Source organism: Arachis hypogaea, chromosome 13 (assembly GCF_003086295.3).
Source record: "Arachis hypogaea cultivar Tifrunner chromosome 13, arahy.Tifrunner.gnm2.J5K5, whole genome shotgun sequence".
In the NCBI taxonomy this organism is placed as follows: Eukaryota; Viridiplantae; Streptophyta; class Magnoliopsida; order Fabales; family Fabaceae; genus Arachis; species Arachis hypogaea.
In genome coordinates this window covers 44,285,663-44,299,144 of record NC_092048.1, presented here as the reverse complement: position 1 = coordinate 44,299,144, position 13,482 = coordinate 44,285,663, and the positions used below count along the sequence as shown (strand labels likewise).

Genomic DNA, 13,482 nt, shown 5'->3' with positions numbered 1-13,482 from the left:
TAGTTGTTTCCTATGAGTCAAGTCAAATTTTCAATTTAAAAATCCTATCTTTTTCAAAACTTAATTTCAAAATCTTTTCTAACTTCTTATCTTTTCAAAATTGATTTTCAAATCTTTTTCAATTAACTACTTGATTTTTTGCTTGATTTTAAAAATTCTTATCTTTTTTTAAAACTATCTAACTACTTTCCTCTCTAATTTTCGAAAACTCCTCCCCACTTTTTCAAAATTCCTTTTTAATTAACTAATTGTTTTAAAATTCAATTCTATTTTATTCCTTTTTATAATTTTTAAATACTAACTAATAATTAAAATAAAAACAAAAATATTTTTTCTTTTATTTTAATTTAAATTCGAATTCTTCTCTCTCTTATATCTTTCTATTTATTTTATTTAATTACTAACACTTCTCTTCTTAATAATTTGAACCCTCTCCCTCTCTTTGTGTTCGAAACTTTCTCTTCTCCTTCTTCTACTCACATAAAGGAATCTATATACTGTGACTAGAGGATTCCTCTTCTTTTCTGTTCTCTTCTTTTTCATATGAGCAGGAATAGGGATAAAGACATTCTTATTGAAGCTGATCCTAAACCTGAAAGGACTCTTAAGAGGAAACTAAGAGAAGCTAAAGCACAAACCCTCTGGAGAGGACCTAACAGAAATTTTCGAAAAAGAAGGAGACATGGCCGAACCCAATAACAATGGTGGAGATGCAAGGAAAATGCTTGGTGACTTTATTGCACCCTCTTCTAATTTCTATGGAAGAAGCATTTTAATTCCTGCCATTGGAGCAAACAACTTTGAGCTTAAGCCTCAATTAGTTTCTCTAATGCAACAGAATTGCAAGTTTCATGGACTTCCATTGGAAGATCCTCATCAGTTCTTAGCTGAATTATTGCAAATCTGTGACACTGTCAAGACCTATGGAGTTGATCCCAAGGTCTACAAGCTTATGCTTTTCCCTTTTGCTGTAAGAGACAGAGCTAGAACATGGTTGGATTCACAACCTAAGGAAAGCCTGAACTCTTGAGAAAAGCTGGTCAGTGCTTTTCTGGCCAAATTCTTTCCACCTCAAAAGATGAGCAAGCTTAGAGTGGAAATCCAAACCTTCAGACAGAAGGAAGGTGAGTCCCTCTATGAAGCTTGGGAAAGATATAAGCAATTGATCAAAAGGTGTCCTACTGACATGCTTCCAGAATGGAGCATCATATGTATATTCTATGATAGTCTATCTGAGTTGTCAAAAATGTCATTGGACCATTCTGCAGGAGGATCTATTCATCTAAAAACCCCTGCAGAAGCTCAGAAACTTATTGAAATGGTTGTAAATAACCAGTTCATGTACACCTCTGAGAGGAGTCCTGTGAACAATGGGACGCCTCAGAAGAAAAGAGTTCTTGAAATTGATACTTTGAATGCCATATTGGCTCAGAACAAAATATCGACCCAGCAAGTCAATATGATTTCTCAGAGTCTGAATGGATTGCAAGCTGCATCCAACAGTACTAAAGAAGCATCTTCTGAAGAAGAAGCTTATGATCCTGAGAATCCTACAATTACAGAGGTGAATTACATGGGAGAACCCTATGGAAACACCTATAATCCTTCATGGAGAAATCATCCAAATTTCTCATGGAAGGACCAACAGAAGCCTCAACAAGGCTTCAACAATAATGGTGGAAGAAATAGGTTTAGCAATAGGAAGCCTTTTCCATCATCTTCTCAGCAACAGACAGAGAATTCTGAACAGAGCCATTCTGGCCTGGCAACCATAGTCTCTAATTTATCCAAGACTGTTCTAAGTTTCATGAATGAAACAAGGTCCTCCATTAGAAATTTGGAGGCACGGGTGGGTCAGCTTAGTAAGAAGATTACTGAAACTCCTCCCAGTACTCTCCCAAGCAATACAGAAGAAAATTCCAAGAGAGAGTGCAAGGCCATAACCATGACCAACATGGCCGAACCTGGAGAGAGTGAGGAGGACATGAGTCCCAGTGAGAAAAGCCTCATGGGACATCCTCTGGACAGAAAGGAATTTTCCTTTGAGGAACCAAAGGAATCTGAGGCTCATATAGAGACCATAGAGATTCCATTGAACTTCCTTCTGCCATTCATGAGCTCTGATGAATATTCTTCCTCTGAAGAGGATGAAGACATCACTGAAGAGCAAGTTGCTAAGTATCTAGGAGCAATCATGAAGCTGAATACCAAGTTATTTGGTAATGAGACTTGGGAGGATGAACCCCCCCTTGTTCACCAATGAACAAAATGCATTAATGAAGTAGACATTACCTCAGAAGAAACTGGATCCCGGAAAATTCTTCATACCTTGTACCATAGGCACCATGACCTTTGAGAAGACTCTGTATGACCTGGGGTTAGGGATAAACCTCATGCCACTATCTGTAATAGAGAAATTGGGAATTTTTGAGGTACAAGCTGCAAGAATCTCACTAGAGATAGTAGACAAATCAATGAAACAGGCTTATGGACTAGTAGAGGACGTGCTAGTAAATGTTGAAGGCCTTTACATCCCTGCTGATTTCATAATCCTAGATACTGGGAAGGATGAGGATGAATTCATCATCCTTGGCAGACCCTTTCTAGCCACAGCAAAAGCTGTGATTGATGTTGACAGAGGAGAGTTGGTCCTTAAGTTGAATGAGGACTACCTTGTATTCAAGACTCAAGGTTCTCCTTCTGTAACCATGGAGAGGAAGCATAAAAAGCTTCTCTCAATACAGAGTCAAACAAAACCCCCACATTCAAACTCTAAGTTTGGTGTTGGGAGGCCACAACCAAACTCTAAGTTTAGTGTTGGGAGGCCACAACCAAACTCTAAGTTTGGTGTTGAGAGGCCCCAACCCTGCTCTGATTATCTGTGAGGCTCCATGAGAGCTCACTGTCAAGCTATTGACATTAAAGAAGCGCTTATTGGGAGGCAACCTAATGTTATTTAATTATATCTATTTCTTTTCCATTGTTATTTTATGTTTTCTTTAGGTTGATGATCATGTGAAGTCACAAAAACAACTGAAAAATCAAAAATAGAATGAAAAATAGCATTAAAAACTGCTCACCCTGAAGGAAGAGCTTACTGGCGTTTAAACGCCAGTAAGAGTAGCAGAATGGGCATTAAACGCCCAGTCTGGCACCATTCTGGGCGTTTAACGCCAGAAATGGGCACTAGACTGGCGTTTAACGCTAGAAACAGGCACCAGACTGGCGTTTAACGCCAGAACAGGGCACCAAGTTGGCGTTAAACGCCAAGAAAGGGAGAAAAGCTGGCGTTAAACGCCAGAAACAAGCAGCAACCTGGCGTTTAACGCCAGAATTGCACTCTAAGGGCGTTTTTGCACGCCTAAATAGAGCAGGGATGCTAAGTCTTTGACCCCTCAGGATCTGTGGATCCCACAGGATCCCCACCTACCCCACCTCTTCTTCTCTCTTCTTCACACCTTTTTATAACACTCTTCCCCAAATACCCTTCACCAATCACCTTCATATCTCTTTCCAAATACCCTTCACCAATCACCTCATTCACTTTTCCCCAAAACACCACCTACCTTCAAATTCAAAACTCTTTCCCCCCTCCCCCAAACCCAACCCCAAATACACAAACCTAACCCTCCCCCCCACTCCTATATATACCCCGCATCACTCCTTCAATATCACACATCACAAACACCTTATACCCCCTTGGCCGAACTCACCCTCACCCTCCATCTCCTCTATTTTCTTCTTCTTCTCCTTCATTCTTTCTTCTTTGCTCAAGGACGAGCAAACACTTTAAGTTTGGTGTGGTAAAAGCATTGCTTTTTGTTTTTCCATAACCATTTATGGCACCTAAGGCCGGAGAAACCTCTAGAAAGAGGAAAGGGAAGGCAAAAGCTTCCACCTCCGAGTCATGGAAGATGGAGAGATTCATCTCAAAGGTCCATCAAGACCACTTCTATGAAGTTGTTGCCAAGAAGAAGGTGATCCCTGAGGTCCCTTTCAAGCTCAAAAGGAGTGAGCATCCGGAGATCCGACATGAGATTAGAGAAGATCAAAGAGCTATGAGGGAGGAGTAACAAAGGCAAGGAAAAGACATAGAGGAGCTCAAGCACTCCATAAGATCTTCAAGAGGAAGAACTAGCCGCCATCACTAAGGTGGACCCGTTCTTTAATCTCCTTGCTCTTTATTTTCTGTTTTTCGTTTACTATGCTTTATGTTTATTTATGTTTGTGTCTTTATTACATTATCATTAGTGTCTAGTGTCTATGTCTTAAAGTTATGAATGTCCTATGAATCCTTCGCCTTTCTTAAATGAAAGATGTTTTAATTACAAAAGAACAAGAAGTACATGGTTTCGAATTCTATCTTGAAATTAGTTTAATTATTTTGATGTGGTGGCAATACCTTTTGTTTTCTGAATGAATGCTTGAACAGTGCATATTTTTTATAGTGAAGTTTATGAATGTTAAAATTGTTGGCTCTTGAAAGAATAATGAAAAAGGAGAAATGTTATTGATAATCTGAAAAATTATAAAATTGATTCTTGAAGCAAGAAAAAGCAGTGAAAAACAAAGCTTGTGAAAAAAATTGGCGAAAATAAAAGAAAAAAAAGAAAGAAAAAGAAAAAGCAAGCAAAAAAAGCCAAGATCTCTTTAAACCAAAAGGCAAGAGCAAAAATCCAGTAACCCTTTAAACTAAAAGGCAAGGGTAAAAAGGATCCAAAGCTTTGAGCATTAATGGATAGGAGGGCCCAAAGGAATAAAATCCTGGCCTAAGCAGCAAAACCAAGTTGTCCCTAACCATGTGCTTGTGGTGTGAAGGTGTCAAGTGAAAAGCTTGAGACTGAGCAGTTAAAGTCGTGATCCAAAGCAAAAAAAGTGTGCTTAAGAACCATGGACACCTCTAATTGGGGACTCTAGCAAAGCTGAGTCACAACTGAAAAGGTTCACCCAGTTATGTGTCTGTGGCATTTATGTATCCGGTGGTAATACTGAAAAACAAAGTGCTTAGGGCCACAACCAATACTCATAAAGTAGTTGTGTTCAAGAATCAACATACTGAACTAGGAGAATCAATAACACTATCCAAATTCTGAGTTCCTATAGATGCCAATCATTCTGAACTTCAAAGGATAAAGTGAGATGCCAAAATTGTTCAGAGGCAAAAAGCTACTAGTCCCGCTCATCTAATTAGAGCTAAGTTTCATTGATATTTTGAAATTTATAGTATATTCTCTTCTTTTTATCCTATTTTATTTTCAGTTGCTTGGGGACAAGCAACAATTTAAGTTCGGTGTTGTGATGAGCGGATAATTTATACGCTTTTTGGCATTGTTTTTAGGTAGTTTTTAGTATGATTTAGTTAGTTTTTACTAAGTTTTTATTAGTTTTTATGCAAAATTCACATTTCTGGACTTTACTATGAGTTTGTGTGTTTTTCTGTGATTTCAGGTATTTTCTGGTTGAAATTGAGGGACCTAAGCAAAAATCTAATTCAGAAGCTGAAAAAGGACTGCAGATGCTGTTGGATTCTGACCTCCCTGTACTCGAAATGGATTTTCTGGAGCTACAGAAACCCAATTGGTGTGCTCTCAATTGCGTTGGAAAGTATACATCCTGGGCTTTCCAGCAATATATAATATTCCATACTTTGCTCGAGTTTTGATAACGCAAACTGGCGTTTGAACGCCAACTTTCTACCCTATTCTGGCGTTAAACGCCAGAACTGGCATAAAACCTGGAGTTAAACGCCCAAACTGGCACCAAAGCTGGCGTTTAACTCCAAGAAACGTCTCTACATGTGAAAGCTTCAATGCTCAGCCCAAGCACACACCAAGTGGGTCCGGAAGTGGATTTCTGCATCATTTACTCATTTCTGTTAACCCTAGCTACTAGTTTAGTATAAAAACTACTTTTTGAGATTTATTTTATGCCTTTTGACCACCTTTAGGTCTTTTGGACCATCCTTGATCAGTTTTATGCCATCATAGATCATATTGTACACGTTTGGAGGCTGGCCTCACGGCCATGCCTGGACCTTCATCACTTATGTATTTTCAACGGTGGAGTTTCTACACCTCATAGATTAAGGTGTGGAGCTCTGCTGTTCCTCATGAATTAATGCAAAGTACTATTGTTTTTCTATTCAATTCAAGCTTATTCTTATTCTAAGATATTCATTCGCACCCAAGAACATGATGAATGTGATGATTATGTGACACTCATTATCATTCTCACCTATGAACGCGTGCCTGCCAACCACTTCCGTTCTACATGAAAACGAGCTTGAATGCATATCTCTTAGCCTCCATTCCGAAAGATCGGAGTCTTCATGGTATAACCTAGAATCAATTGGCAGCATTCTTGAGATCCAAAAAGTCTAAACATTGTCTGTGGTATTCCGAGTAGGATCCGGGATGGGATGACTGTGACGAGCTTCAAACTCACAAGTGTTGGGCATAGTGACAGACACAAAAGGATCAATGGATCCTATTCCAACATGAGTGAGAACCGACAGATGATTAGCCGTGCGGTAACAGCGTATTTGGACCATTTTCACTGAGAGGATGGACGGTAGCCATTGACAACGGTGATCCCCAACATACAGCTTGCCATGGAAAGGAGTATGAATGATTGAAGGAAGGCAGTAGGAAAGCAGAGATTCAGAAGGAGCAAAGCATCTCCATACGCTTATCTGAAATTCTCACCAATGAATTACATAAGTATCTCTATCTTATTTTATGTTCTAATTATATTTTAATTATCAAAATCTCATAACCATTTGAATCTGCCTGACTGAGATTTACAAGATGACCATAGCTTGCTTCAAGCCGACAATCTCCGTGGGATCGACCCTTACTCAGGTAAGGTATTACTTGGACGACCCAGTGCACTTGCTGGTTAGTTGTGCGGTGTTGTGAAAAAGAGTTGAGATTACGATTGTGCGTACCAAGTTGTTGGCACCATTGAGATCACAATTTCGTGCACCATGCGCCCACTGCAGGTACCAAGTCATATATGGGAGGGATGGATGCAGCTCTATATGATGGTGTATAGGCAGTCGATGGTGGGCCCGAGCATCCGACAACTCATGCCAACCACCAAGCAGCTACGGGAACCACTCGCCGCACCCAAACCGACCGTCCAACCTGTGCATGTCGTCAATGTATAGTGGCCTAGTCGGAATGTGCTGCAGGCCACCGAACTGACGTACTACCCGGTCCACCTGATGCCACTCGACGATAGCAAAGCAAATCAACGGACAAACAACCGCCGCCGAGGCCTCTGCCTTAGCTATCGCCGGTGGAACTAAACCAAACAGTTGTAGGTCAACATACGATGTCCACTCAACTTGTTCACAAAACGCATATAAATGACGACATTCAAATTTCAAATGAAACAGGTATTAAAGTAAATTAAAGTTAAATATGTAAACTTAAATATTAATCACTTACATTCAGCATCCTAATCTCGTTCAAGGTACGCCTGTAATGCCTAAGCCTGCTCTCGCCTGTGGCATTATCCGGCCGATACTGAACCTACCTACAATGCCAACCATAATATTATTTTATTGCTCAATTTAATTAACTAAGAAATAATAACATGAAGGGTTATTATAAGTATTATAATAATACCTCTCCATCAGGGAAAATCGACAAGTATCAAAGCCCTCGGGCTGTACCAGTGGAATATGGTGATAAGCCCAGAACAGCAGCAAGCTGACGCACCCACCCAAATTGCGCTGACCATTCTCCGTGGCCCGGAACATCTGGCGATACAGCCATGCCAGTACAGCTGAGCCCCACGATAGTCGGCCACACGTCTCAAGGTCCTCCAGTAGGGGGTGCCACCTGATGTGCACCCGAGAGTCAGATGCATCTGGGAATAGGATACCCCGTATCAACTGCATGATGTACCCTCTCGTGTACCTCAACAGGCGCTCCTCTGTGGCATCCTACTCCAACTCTCCACAAATCGTGTTGTGGAACCAAGTGAGCTTCACAGTCCACTTCGTCTGTGACTGTCTGTCATCTGGGCCGAGAACAACACTCAGAATATGCTCACATAACTCATCAATGGACTGTCCCTGATGGTGCTGCTCCCACCCACCAATGCATCCACTCACAGGATCACGGTCGATCCTAAGTCCCAGCTGATAGGCCACGTCCTGGAGGGTGATAGTCATCTTTCCGCACGGTAGATGAAACGTGTGAGACTTAGGCCTCCACCTCTCTATCAAAGCCGAGGCAAGCGGCCAATCGTGTTCGAACTCGACCATATAGGCCACATACTCAAACCTGGCTCGTCTGAGATATGGCCTAATCTGCTCTGGCGGCCGTGTCATCAAATTCTGCCTGGTACGCAAGATTCGAGGTGTCTACCAAACAAAAACAAAAAATAAAAAAAAGGAGACCGTGAACACATAAAATAACAAGTTCACTGCTTATTAATTATAATAAAATAAAAAAATAGTTAAAAAAGTGTACCACTCGATCAAGCCTACCAACAATATGCTCAGCGTGATCCAATCTGTACATCTCACCCTCATAACCCAATAACTGCTACTCCATCTAAACATAATCTAGTAAAATAAAATTACACAACTGAACTCAATTCCTTTTACGTTAACTAAATTATTTAAAAAAATATTTAAATCCAAAACAGCTTATAAACTTAGTAATTCTAATTCTGCCCAGCTAACTGACGTTGTCAACTAACTAATTAATTAATAAATAACTGACTAAACCCTAAATTTTACTAATTAAGTTCCTTTCTAGTCTAACTTAACATTATTAATTATTCCACTAATTACCTTTACCTTTTGATTCACAACTTAAACTAATTATTCTTACTAAACTAACTAACAATTTACTTTGTTATACTAATTAACATGTTATAGACAATAAACAACAACTATACTTAAAAACAATAACATAAAAAATCTAACTAACATTAAAACAGTTAACAGTAAGTCTAACTAACATCTAAACAGTAAATCTGTAACTCTAACTAACATGCAACCTATAACTAATAATTTTCTCTAACATGTAAACAGTAAATCTAACTAAGCTAAAAAAAAAATAACTCTAAGTAAGCTAAAAAATTTAACTCTAACTAACCTATTATTTACTGATCTGGAACTGAGAATGTCGTCCACAATGATCTTCACGGACGTCGAAAAGACAGAAGAAATGAAAAACAGAGTAAATTTGGAAGAGAGATTAGAAAAGAAATGAACAAAAGCAAATGGTCCCACTAAGTATATATACTATGTCGAACTCATCATAGAATTCATCGGAGGTGCAGCAAACCGGCAAACTCTATAATTTATATAAAATTTGTTGGGGTACGGCAAACTTTCTCTTATTACAAAAAAAAAAATTGTATTCTAAAAAATAAGATTAAAATATCTTATTTAGAGAATTATTTAATTTTTTATTTTATTTAAGAAAAAAATTTGAAAATGAACCACTTTTACTTTTTTTTTTTTTGTGACTTAAAAGAAAAATAAACAAAAACTAAGAAAGAAAAAAAACAAGAAACTGCTTAAGAAAGGCAGTCCCGCTGAATACTACTCTCAAACTCCTTCCAAGGCAATGGAAGCTCCACTTGGGGAGAAATAGTCCTCATTGCAGTCTTTGCCATGATGTCTGCTACTGTATTTGCATCTCTCAAGATCAACCGAAGATCAGCACGCCATTTCCAAGACATGATATCTCGGATTTTTAACACCAAAGGATCAGTAAACCCAGAGCAATCTTGTAAATTATTGACAATAGTAAAAGCCTCCACACAGTCTGTCTCACATATAATGTCTCTTTGTCCCGAGTCCCATGCTAAAAGAAAGCCTCTCCAAATAGCAAACAACTCTCCTTGCAAAATGCTACGACTCTCAATTGTTCCCAGACAGCCTCGTTGCCACATTCCCTTCCAATCTCTGCTAACACAAGCAAAACCAACTCGAGCACCACTGCCAGGATAGCTAGCATCACAATTAATCTTAAAGGTACCCACTGAGGGGGGAATCCAAGAGCCACTAATGGTTGAGGGGATAGATAGTCGTTGCAACTCAAAAATATTTCGGAGCTCCTTTTCTAAGGACAAAGCCATACCAATCACCTTGTCTGTGGTCCAATGCTCGTGAGGATGAAAGATCTCGTTGTTTCTCGAACACCAAATCCACCAGAGACCAGAAAAGAATCTAAAGGGGCGCTGTTTGCTATTATGTAAGAACCAACTCATCAAATCCACTGGTTGATCGGAGATCCCTAAAGCTTGCCAAACAAGTTGGGCTTTTGGACAATCCCGAATACAATGTAAAACCGACTCCTGACTTGAGAAACATCGTGGACAGCTATCCGTGTGCGAAATGCCCCTTCTAAAACGAAATGCAGCAGTAGGAAGAGCCTCCCGAAGACATAGCCAGGCCAAAAATTTGTGCTTTTCCGGAACATGTTGACGCCAAAGCCAAAGCCAATTACCCCTATCCTCCCAACTACACATCTTCTTACTGAGCCATAAATAACCACTATGAGCATCATAAACCTTTGAGGCCGCACCAGTCCAACACCAACCGACCTCTGAACCAGCTTGAACATCTGGGTTGTAAGAATTAATGTTGCTCTGCAGAGACTGATTCAGAGCAGAATAGATATTCTCAAGGTTCCACTGTCCAGATGACCAAAGGTCTAAGATCCTGAGATCCGAATCAGAAATGTGAACATAATCCATCTCCTGACACAGTCACCCCTCTCTTCTCTATTTAGAAAACCAAAAGTTCTGTTCCAAATCCCCAATGCACCAACTAAAACCTTCCTTTAGGATATCCCAAGCTCGACATATACTCTTCCAAACATAAGATCCACTTCCTCGAGACCGACTAAAACAATCATCCTTAGAAGAATGGTATTTCTCCGTCAACAGTTGAACCCATAGCTTGTTGAGATGGTGAAAAAGTTGCCAAACTAGTTTTCCAAGAAGAGCAATATTGGCACAAAAGGGATCTCTAATTCCCAGACCTCCAAACTTCTTAGGAGTGACCAACACTTTCCAGTTAACTAGATTCAGGCCTCTACCATCAGCTTGACCCTTCCATAGAAAGTTTCGCATCATGGATTCTATCTTATTAGTTACCCCTTTAGGTAAGAGAGATACTTGCATGCGATAAGTAGGAATCGCAGTCACTACCGAGTTGAGCAAACAGAGTCTGCCTGCCTTATTAAGCAATCTTCCTTTCCAGCTGGCTAGCCTTCCCTGAATCTTGTCCAAAACATCGTTGAAAGTTGCGCGTGTCACCCGAGAGTGATTAAGGTTCACCCCTAAATACTTGCCCAAGTTCTGAACGAATCTGATGGAGGAGACTCCAGTGAAAATCTCTTTTCTTGTCGCTGAAACATTCTTGGAGCATAGCGCTTTAGATTTTTCCACATTAACCTTCATCCCAGAGGCTCTGCAGAAATTTTCCAAAGCTACCATTACAGTTTGAACTTGCTGTTTTTCAGCTTTACAGAAAAGAAGCAAATCATCGGCAAACATCAAATGAGAAATTCTTGGACCCCCTCTAGAAACCGCAACTGGCTTCCACACGCCCTTATCAACTTGCTGATTAATAGAACAGGACAATCTCTCCATACACAACACAAACAGATACGGTGATATAGGATCTCCTTGCCTAAGACCCCTACTCGGAGTAAAGCTATTTAATCTATCCCCATTCCAGAGGATAGACAGTGAGGAAGCAGTGACACAACGCATAATCAGATTGACTGTCGGAGGAGGAAAGCCAAAACTCACCAGGGTTTGTTTCAGAAATCCCCAATCCACTCTATCGTACGCTTTCTCCAAATCAATCTTAAAGGTCAGGGTGCCTTTCTTTGACTTTGTCTTCTTCATGAAATGGAGAACCTCTTGTGCTACAATGATGTTGTCAGGGGTTCCTCTCCCCGGGATAAACCCTCCTTGAAGGGGCCCAATAATCTCTTTGAGATGGGGACGAAGTCTATTGACCAGGACCTTCGTTATAACTTTGTAAACCACATTACAGAGACTAATTGGTCGGAAATCCTTCATGGAAACCGGGTTTTCTACCTTCGGAATAAGAACCACAAGAGTTTCCATCATCTTTGGATCCATATCCAAACCAGAGAACGCATGACGAACCATAGTCCAAACATCAAAACCAACAATCTTCCAGTATTCTTTAAAGAAGAAAGCCTGAAACCCATCAGGGCCCGGCGCCTTAAAAGAATGCATACTGAAAACAGCCGACTTAACTTCTTCCAGAGTAACTGGCGCTGTGAGGCTACAACAGGCTTCATCATTCAGGGAAGGCAGTGGCACATCACCAAGACAACCTAAGTCTACATCCTCCGACTGGCAGAATAGGCGTTTATAGAAGGATTCAGCTTCCCTTCTAAGGACATCTGGGTCCGTTTCCCACACCCCATCTTGAAGAAAGAGACCATGAATCTTATTATGCTTTCTCCGCACAAGAGTCTGGACATGAAAGAACTTGGTATTTCTATCCCCAAATTTTACCCACTGCTCTCTGGATTTTTGAAACCATAGAAGTTCCTCCTGCACAAGCGTGTTATTAAATTCCTCAATCAGCTGTTTTTCTTTTTGCCGCATAGACAAATCTTCCATTACTTCAAGTCGCTTCTGAAGGAAATTAATCTGTCTCTCCAATTTGCATTTCCTAACGAAAATATTGCCGAACACTTTAGAATTAAAATCCAAAGAGTTCTTCTGCACTTCTGAAAGCTTGCCGTGCATCTCTCTGTAGCCAGCCTGCCATGACTGGTTCACAATATTTCTGTACCCCGGATGAGTTGCCCAAGCTGCAATAAACCGAAAAGGTCTATTCTTTTTCGGTTGGGGACGACCTGTACAGCGTACTAGGATAGGACAATGATCAGATTGAAGCCTATTTAAAATTTCTGCGTAAGCCTCTGGAAATAGAGATAGCCAGCCACTATTGATACAAACCCGGTCAAGTTTTTTCGCCACCTCAACACCATTTTTAACCCTTCTGTACCAAGAAAATTGTCTTCCAATAGTCTTCAAGTCAAACAGATTACTATCCCCTAGAGAGGCAGCAAGCCGATCTGCATGATGACTCGAGAAGAGGCAACCCTTAGATTCATGAGAGAATAGTACTTCATTAAAATCACCAAGAACAATCCATGGCCCGCAGAAAGACGAAGACTGAGTAACAAGATAATCCCATAGCAAAACTCTGGTATTAAATTGCGGACTACCATAGATACCACTGCACCTCCAAATCACATTATTTACCTGAACCTCAACTGTAACACACTGATCAAAAGCATCAACCCATTTGCAGTGAACACCCTGTATTGCAGAAAGGAACCAAATACCCCCCTTGTGTCCTGACGCCTCCACTATACCAATAGGGTGATAACCAAGTCTTTCCCAGAACATTTTCAAGTGTTGAAAAGGACAGTGAGTTTCAACCACAATAAA

General features: G+C 40.3%; 1 non-coding gene across 1 annotated transcript; it reads right to left on the bottom strand.

Annotated features, from left to right (window-relative positions):
• Positions 1 to 1,084: 1,084 nt before the first annotated feature.
• Positions 1,085 to 1,192, bottom strand: LOC112738975 (small nucleolar RNA R71). The gene has a single exon (XR_003169920.1). It is a non-coding gene; the product is annotated as a small nucleolar RNA R71 (small nucleolar RNA).
• Between the last annotated feature and the right edge of the window lie 12,290 nt (positions 1,193 to 13,482).